At 43.4% G+C, this 9,620-nt stretch overlaps 1 long non-coding RNA gene across 4 annotated transcripts; it reads right to left on the bottom strand.

Moving 5' to 3' along the window:
- Positions 1–5,017: 5,017 nt before the first annotated feature.
- On the bottom strand, positions 5,018–8,070 carry LOC123167956 (uncharacterized). Of its 4 annotated transcripts, XR_006484159.1 has the most exons (5): positions 7,538–8,070; positions 7,389–7,454; positions 7,096–7,275; positions 6,745–6,992; positions 5,018–6,640 (listed from the first exon to the last, which is right to left on the bottom strand). It is a non-coding gene; the product is annotated as an uncharacterized lncRNA (long non-coding RNA). The 4 variants fall into 4 exon arrangements; XR_006484156.1 differs by having other exon boundaries at positions 6,745–7,275; XR_006484158.1 differs by having other exon boundaries at positions 6,745–7,275; positions 7,389–7,391.
- Positions 8,071–9,620: the final 1,550 nt, after the last annotated feature.

Genomic DNA, 9,620 nt, shown 5'->3' with positions numbered 1-9,620 from the left:
CTCACTGTTCATCCAGAGGCAGCATCGATCGGCTTCAGTTAGCAGCAGTAGCGAAGGAACCGCTCGATCGGGTTCAGTTAACAGCCATCGATCGATCACTCGAGTTCAGTAACGCGTAGCCTGCAGTGCAATCGCTCGGGTTCAGTTAGAGCCCAATGCCTCGCTCGGGTTCAGTTAGAGCCAACGCCTCGAACCCACGCGCGTGCGTGTACGAGAGAAACGCGCATCGCTCGGCCCCGACCACCCACCGTAACTGGGAACACCCCGATATTTTCCTCGCCCTTGCTTCTACCACGGTTTTTTCCGTCATGGACGGCCCAAAGAATGTCATGCAGCTGCGTCTCCGGCCCGCCCAGGACGAAAAGCCCATATTCTATCATGGATTTTTGTCATAGAAGTAGGACCCCGCCACATCTATGATGATATCGGGTTTTGTCACAATTATCGTCAGAGAAGTGTCATAAGTATGACAGAAAAAAGTTTCGTTCGGCCCAAAATGTCACGGATGTGTCTTTTTTTGTAGTGGGAGAGAGCGCCCCTCCTTCTTCTTGTTCTTTGACCTCCCCCCTACATGGGAGGAGAGTTCCCCCTCTGGTCCATGACCGCCATGGAGGCGGAGGGGCGGGAGCCCCTCCAAGATTGGATCTCTCTCTCTCTCTCTCTCTCTCTCTCTCTCTGTTCTATTATGTTTCGCGTTCCTGTTTTCTAGCCGTTCACTGTTTCTTAAATTCCCGGAGATCCGTAACTCTGATTGGGCTAAAATTTTGAGGGAATTATTATTCATAAATTATCTTTCCTGCGGCGAAAGAAGGGTAGCAACCGCCTTACGAGGTGCCCACTACCAACCTAGGCGCGTCGGGCCCCCCTGGCGCGCCCTGATAGGTAGTGGGCCCCTCGAGCACCGTCTTGCATTAATTCTTCTTCCAAAAATTCACATATATTCTAGAATAAATCTCCAGAAAGTTTTATCGTATTTGGACTTCATTTGCTATGGATATTCTTCGAAACAAAAAACATGCAACAAACAGGAACTGACACTGGGCACTGGATCAATATGTTAGTCCAATAAATCATATAAATTGTTGCCAAAAAGTATGTGAAAGTTCTATAATATTGGCATGGATCAATAAAAAATTATAGATACGAGGAGACGTATCAACATCCCCAAGCTTAATTCATGCTCGTCCTCGAGTAGGTAAATGATAGAAAAGATAGTTTTTGTTGTGAAATGCTACCTAGCATGATCTTGACCATATATCTAATCATGGCATGAATATTAAGACAGGAGTGATTTAAAGCAATAGTCTATAATTTGACATAAAGACATTAATACTCTGGTATCCCAACAAACAATCATGTCTTCCAAAATATCAATGCTAAAGAACGTTATCCCTAGCCCATCATGCTCAACCATTGATCCATTCATGAAACACAATCAATATTAGCTACACCAAATGCACAAGTATGACAGTAGTGCTCTCAAGTTGATGCTTTATAAGAGAAGGCGAAGACTCAAAATAAAAATATAAGTTGCATAAAAGTAAATAGATAGACCCTTCGCAGAGGGAAGCAGAGATTTGCAGAGGTGCCAGAGCTCAAAGCTTAAATTAGAGATAAAATTATTTTTAGAGGCATCCTTTTCCTGTCAACGCTACGACCAAGAGTTCCCGACAGCTTTCATGCCAGACACATTATAGGCTGTTCCCAAACAGAAAATAAAGTTCATTTCCTTTCCACCATTCTTTCACAATCCATGGCTAGCCGTATCCACGGGTGTCTTCCATACCAACACTTTCCAAGGGATTTTGTTATTATTATTTTTGATTCATTATGGGACTGGCATCCCTATTACCTGCCACTTTCTCGTGCAATGACAAGTGAATAAACACTCATCGTGAGAATAACCCGCCTAACATGGAAAATATCGGCCACCCCTTGCCGCCACATGAGCGGTTCGGGCACACATAACAGAAATTTATTTTGAATAATTGAGTTGGCACATGCAAATTTACTTGGGATGGCATGTAAATACTGCATATAGGTAGGTATGATGGACTCATATGGCAACTTTAGGTTTGATGTCTACTACGCAACTTTATTCTTGTAGACTCGTGTTGGGCCTCCAAGCGCAGAGTTTTGTAGGACAGTAGCAATTTTCCCTCAAGTGGATGACCTAAGGTTTATCAACCTGTGGGAGGTGTAGGATGAAGATGGTCTCTCTCGAACAACCCTGCAACCAAATACAAGAAATCTCTTGTGTCCCCAACACACCCAATACAATGGCAAATTGTATAGGTGCACTAGTTCGACAAAGAGATGGTGATAAAAGTGTAATATTGATGGTAGAAATATATTTTTATAATCTGAATAAATAAAAACAGCAAGGTAGCAAATAGTAAATGGGCACAAAAGCAGTATTGCAATGCTTGAAAATGAGGCCTAGGGTCCGTACTTTCACTAGTGCAACCTCTCAACAATGCTAGTATAATTGGATCATATAACTATCCCTCACGTGCAACGAAGAATCACTCCAAAGTTCATATCTAGCGGAGAACATAAGAATAAATTGTTTGTAGGGTACGAAACCACCTCAAAGCTATTCTTTCCGTTCGATCTATTCAAGAGTTCGTACTAAAATAACACAAAGCTATTCTTTCCGTTCGATCTATCCTAGAGTTCGTACTAAAATAACACCAAAGAAAATTCATATTCATAATACTCAATCCAACACAAAGAACTTCAAAGGGTGCCCCAAGATTTCTACCGGAGAAACAAAGACAAGAACGTGCATCAACCCCTATGCATAGATTACCCCAATGTCACCTCGGGAATCCGCGAGTTGAGTGCCAAAACATATATCAAGTGAATCAATACGATACCCCATTGTCACCACGAGTATTCAATTGCAAGACATATATATAAGTGTTCTCAAATCCATAAAAGTATTCAGTCCGATAACGAAATCTCAAAGGAAAAACTCAATTCATCACAACAAGATAGAGAGGGGAAAACACCATATGATCCGACTATATTAACAAAGCCCGCAATACATCAAGATCATGACATCTCAAGAACACGAGAGAGAGAGAGAGTGAGAGAGAGAGAGAGGGATTAAACACATAGCTACTGGTACAAACCCTCAGCCCCGAAGGTGGACTACTCCCTCCTCATCATGGTGGCTGCCGGGATGATGAAGATGGCCACCGGAGATGATTCCCCTCCAGTAGGGTGCCGGAACGGGGTCTAGATTGGTTTTCGGTGGCTACAGAGCCTTGCGGCGGCGGAACTTCTGATCTAGGTCTTCCCCGAAGGTTTTTGGAATATTTGTGAATTTATAGGGCGAAGAGGGGGTGCGGGAGGCCACCGAGGTGGGCACAACCCACCTGGGCGCGCCAGGGGGCCCAGGCGCGCCCTGGTGGGTTGTGCCCCCTTCGGGGCACCCCCTAGGTGCTGCTCTGGCCCATCCTAGGTGATCTGGTCCATAAAAATTCTCCAAAAAGTTTCGCGGTGTTTGGACTCCGTTTGATATTGATTTCCTACGATGTAAAAAACAAGCAAAAAAACAGCAACTGGCACTGGACATTGGGTCAATAGGTTAGTTCCAAAAAATTATATAAAGTTGCTATAAAATGATTGTAAAACATTCAGGAATGATAATATATTAGCATGAATACTTTATAAATTATAGATACGTTTGAGACGTATCAAGATTTAAGGAATTGGATGCGCAAGCAACATTCCCGCTTAGTACAAATGGAGACTATCAAATAGATTGAGAAACGACCAACCAAAAAGCGAAAACGGTCATAAACGTGCATTGAACATAACTAACACTGAATGATGCACCATAAGTAGGATATAACTTTGTTGCATAACTATGGACTTAACGTGCATGCATAGGGAATCACAAATCTTAACACCAATATTCTTACTAAACCACAATCATTCCTAAGTACCTCCCACATATTACCATCTATATATCGCAAAACTATTGCAAGGAATCAAACATATCATATTGAGTGATCTACAAGCTTCATTTAGGATTTTCTGACTAACCATGTGAATGACCAATTTCTGTTGACTCTTTAAATAGATATAAGTGAAGCATTAGAGTTTATTTCTTTCTATAAAATACTTGCCCACACTCTAATAAATATAAGTGGAGCAAAAGAGCATTATACAAATAATGGTTTTCTTTGTGTAGAGAAACATGCAATCCAAACTTCAAATGATATAAGTGAAGCACATGATGCATTCTATAAAGTCATACTCAAAAGATATAACTGAAGTGTAAAAAGCATTCTATAAATCAACCAAGGAATATATTATACCAGCATGGTGCATAAAAGAAAAGGGGAAAATAAACACAAAAAGGCGCTCCAAGAATTTACGCACATCATGTGACGAATAAAAATATAGCTCCAAGTAAAATTCCCGATGGGCGTTAGAAGAAAGCACTACTAGGAAAAACGCTACCAGTAGCGTTGGTTTTTTGCATACCAGTAGTATGAAGGAATTTACGCACATCTAACTTTTAGCAGTAGCGCGTTTTTTATCCCGCGCTATAGCTAAAAAAGTTAGTAATAGCGCAGTGCACCCACGCTACCACTATTCAACACCTACGCTAGTACTCCCTTCGTTCCATAATGTAGTGCCTATAGATTTTTGGAAGAGTCAAACCTTACAAACTTTGACCAAGTTTATGAAGAAAAACATTTACATTTAGAATGCCAATCATATATTATTAGATTCATCGTAAGATGTATTTTCATATTTTATATATTTGACATTGCATATATAAATAGTTTTCTCTATAAACTTGGTCAAAGTTTGTAAAGTTTGACTTTATAAAAAATCTATAGGCACTATAATATGAAACGGAGGGAGTACTATCTAAGTAGCCCCACTTACACCTACCCTACTACTATCCAAGTACTAGTAGCCCCCAAATTTTTCCCCCACGCTACAACTAACTAACTAGAAATTAAAAAAAAGTCATATGCAGTACTCATGGATGGAAATCAAGACACGTCTAGTGTAAATAAAAGTTCACAGAACCATCTTAGCACTTGCAGCATTCATGGATACAACATTGACCATCTCAACTCGAGATCACGAGATCCCATTTAACATCAGATGCAAACAACTAGACCACTTCTCTAGATGTATCTACCAAGGCTCGAAGTTCAAACATCGATGGATTCGAACACTCCCTCCCGCCGGACGGTGACGTCGATGTCCTCCACCTCGGCGACCTCCGGTGTCGCAATGACTTTGATGATCATCTGTGCGGCGCGGTCGTCGGGCTTCATGATGAAGTCCACCTCCGAGTGGTTGAAGAGCACGACGCCCACCAGGCCGCAGTAGTCCACGTCAATCACCCCTACGCCCACGTCGGAAAGTGAAAATTTGTTAGTTGGCGTCCGCATCCAAATCCAGTAGGGTATTTTCTTTCTTTTTAGCACATGCACATGAATCAATAGTAATGGCTAATAACAAGAAAAAATAACCATGAATCCTAAAAAAATCATTCTCTGGGCCAGGTTCATAGTTTCGAGGCATGGGAAAGGATAATATTGGGAAAAGTCTTCATTAACTAGGACAAAGTACTATAATGCATATGAATAATCATAAGGCAATCTATAAAAGAGAGAACAATTATGGAAAAATATTTAGGATCAAGAGCTCAATACAAACATTAGAACCTCAAAATGCAAGTTAAACTATTTTCTACTAACCACGACCAGAGTACATAACATGATATAGTGTTCAACTGTAGCAAGTAGAAACTACCTAAGCAGAAGTATCAATAGCATACGTGGAATACACAAATCAGATACTACAGTTGTGTGATCACATCATTGTTCAGCTCACCAACTATGACAATGTAAGGTAATCACGGTGATGCTCCACGGTTGTAAATAACGTAAGATTGTCCTTAACATGAGCAACTTGTGCGAGTGATATGCCCATTGAAATCGGGAACTAATGCAGGGTGATTCAGAGAGGTATGAAGAGGCAAAAAGTAGTTACAGTAGTCCTGTCACAGAAAGGAGTATAAAAGTACTTGACATGTTTTGGCACTGAAGCAACACTGTCACTCGTTCATTTGGCGATTAATTCACAAACAGAAAATGAAAGTTCCAAGGAAATACAGCAAACATATGTCATCAGGATTACACACCTTTAATTGCACAAATGATTTAGGGTAATTCAATGTAGAAATATCCGGCAAACAATATTGCATGGTAGCAAAAAAAATCATTCCAGTATTGAGATCGAGCATATAGAGAGGGTGAGTGTATATTACCAGTCTGCTAGCTGCAAGTCAATTAGGAAAATAAAAAGGTACCACTTGATAACCCATAGAAGTTTGCACCTGATAAATTGGAATAAAAAAACTGCTATGTTTTGCACTGTACAAAAAATAAATGACAATATGAGGAGATGAGCCTTTAAATGCAGAATATAAACAGTACTTTAAATCGTTTTGACCTCTGCACCATATATGATTGCATACAATAAAATTGATAAGTATTGCATTAGTAACCCCCTAAGGTGCGGAACAAAGTTTCGAATAATAAGATCAGATTGACTCACAATCATGTTCTGGCATAACTCCCGAACTCGCTCGTGCAATCTGAATAATTTAACACATGGGTAAATGTCAGGTAGATCTACTTTAGACAGATTATTAGAACTAAGCTATCAGCTGATAAAACTGCAGCAGGCAAGTATTCTCACCTGAGTGGATTAGTGTTGCGTGTGAGGGCAAGCAGCTAGCTTGATATTTAGCCATGGATGCATAGTGTTGGCTTAGTCGACGCCGAGTACTTTCCGGGGACGTCCCCGGCAACGAACAATGACGACGACGACGATCACCATGACAAATCGACGATGATGACCACGACGGTTGCAACACATAGAAACACACTCCGTGCATGCATTAACCTGTACATGTTTGTCGGTCATTCATCCATGCATATATGCCCCTGATTTAAAGCAAGAGGGATAGTTGTAGTCAATCTTACAAATCCTTGATCTTCCAAACAAAAATACAAATAAGCCAAATCGGGGCTGTAAATTAATCTTAACTCATCACTCCATCAAAATCACTAGGTCAATTTCATTGGGCCAGTGACCATGACGGTGGAACCATAGCAAGGTGACAGTGGAGAGTATTAGTGGAGCCATGGCGAGATGACGGTAGCGAGAAGATCAACCGGTGAAGCCATGGCGATGCGGTCACTTGTGCATGCTGGCCGAGATGTCATCCTGGGCAAGGAGAGGCAGTATTTCGTTGTGAGGAGTGAGGACTGGATGGTGAGCGGATTCATCCCATGGGCTTGTTTAATGAAAAAATTAACAGTCAATCCATGGACTATTACCGGCTGCAAGATAGCACTAGTCTTATACTCCAGCATGAAGAATATAATATGCAGGCAGACTCGGTGCTAATAGAATACAGCAGCAGTGAGTAGTATGTATAATTAACAAAGAGAGAACATGAATGTGTGAAGAAGAGTAGGAGCCTTACATAGGTACGGGACGCGCGGGTTGCTTGCCTCGACCTCGTTGGCGACGCGGAGGATGGGGGCGATCTCAACGAGCGAGGAGGGGACCACTTCGTTGTCGAAGACGGACTCGCCAAGGTTGCCCGCGGTCTGCGTGCGCAGGATCCTCCTGCCGCCAGACGCCGGGGTGGAGGACGCGGTGCCCGAGGGCTCTCCGCCGCCGCCGGTGACGGATCCCGCAAGCTCCGGCCTCGCCATCGCCGATTGTGGTGGATTCCGGCAAGAACACGGGAGGCGCCCGAAACCCTAGCCGCGGGCAAAGGTGCAGGCCTTAGGCACGGATCTGGATGGAGGGGACGGAGGGGCGGAGCTTGAGGATCTTGGGGGCGTGTGGCGCGCGGCCGGAGCTCGCCGGAACCGGCCGGCGTGGGTGGTGGCGGCGGCGAGGAGATCGTGGGGAGAGGAGATCGACCAAGGGGTGGGGTGAGGTTCGCGAGAGAGAGAGTTTTTTTTTTGAGAGATTCGTGAGAGAGTTTGGTGGGGTCGAGCGGGGGGAGGGTGTGGAGCGGTGGTGGACACGCTCACTAGTAGCGTGGTGTATCTCACCTCCTATAGCTATTCGCTTACTAATAGCCAGGTTTTGTCACCCACGCTATTACTATGCCCTGTCCGTGGGAGATATTTATTAATAGCGTGTTTTTTCACCATGCGTTACTAGTAAATATTTACTAGTAGCGAGGGGCTAATATGGCACGCTACTAGTAATTAGTAGTAGCGTGGGTCAAAATAGCGCGCTACTGGCAAGCGTCTATCTATAAGCTATTTTCTAGTAGTGAAGAGGTGATGCCTTCGGGGGCATCCCCAAGTTTAGTTGCTTGTGAGTCCTTGAATATTTACCTTGGGGTTCCCCGGGCATCCCGAAGCTTTGGCTCTTGCCACTTCTTATTCCTTCATCCATCGTGATCTCACCCAAAAAATTGAAAACTTCAATCGCACAAAACTTAACAAAATACTCGTGAGATCCGTTAGTATAATAAAAAAAATCACTACTTTAAGTATTGTTGCAAATCCATTCATATTTTATTTTTGCACTATAGCCAATGTATTCTAACTTCTCCATGGCTTATACCACCGATACAATCCATAGTTCAATCAAAACAAGCAAAACAATGCATCAAAAACAGAATCTGTCAAAAACAGGACAGTCTGTAGCAATCTAAACATTGACCATACTTCTGCAACTCCAAAAATTCTAAAAAAAATGGGACAAAATATTTAGTAGGAAATTGACCCATTTCACGAGGTTTCATGCATTTGGATCGATCAATCCATCAAAAAAAATCCCTAAAGCGTCGCAAATCTGAAACAAAGTAGTACTTGTATAGTATATGTACGTACTACCCACGGCTGGCTCGACTGGCTGGTGAAACAAAACTAGCGACCCAAGGAAACGAAAGGAAGGCCCAGCCAAAGCCCACGAAAGGAACGCCCTGGTCTCAGGCAAAGCCTGGGATCTGCCTAGAAATAACCCAGATTTAGGTACAAAATGGCAAAAATTCCCCTTCTCGTAGTTCTCCTGGGCGAAAGCCCTAACTTTGTTGGGCGCCGGCGGCGCCCTCGGCGTCGTATCCTTCTTGAAGGTGTCGTTTCGAGAGCTTGGCGGTCGGTGGGCGTTGTTGGGGTGCGGGTGGTGGCGGCGGTGGTACCGTCCTCGTCCTAGCGGAAGTTTTTCCTCCTCTGGTGATGGATGTGGGTAGCGGTGGTGTTCTGCTTGAGGAGAAACTCCGGTCCCTATTCTTGGGGAACGTTTTCATCTCGCGACGGTGCGACGCCTTTCGATCCAGGCGAGGAGGTTGTGTTCTTCTTCAGAGATGGATTTGGTTGGATGTGCCGTGCGGGGGTCCATAGTAGCTTTGTGATGTCATTCTCCAATTGTGTCGGTCTGCCTCTCTCCTCATGAGCCGAAGTGTTTTTGTTCCCGGTGCTCCGTTCACGGAGGAGGACCTCAGCGTCTATGGCTTCATGCCTCATTGTGTATCTTCTTTGTTTGTAGCGTGTGAGGCCTAGCTTGTTGCTTTCCAATGCCATTATATCTTTTTGCTCTGT

Source organism: Triticum aestivum, chromosome 7D, assembly GCF_018294505.1.
Source record: "Triticum aestivum cultivar Chinese Spring chromosome 7D, IWGSC CS RefSeq v2.1, whole genome shotgun sequence".
NCBI classification, from domain to species: domain Eukaryota; kingdom Viridiplantae; phylum Streptophyta; class Magnoliopsida; order Poales; family Poaceae; genus Triticum; species Triticum aestivum.
This window is presented reverse-complemented; position numbering and strand designations above follow the sequence as displayed.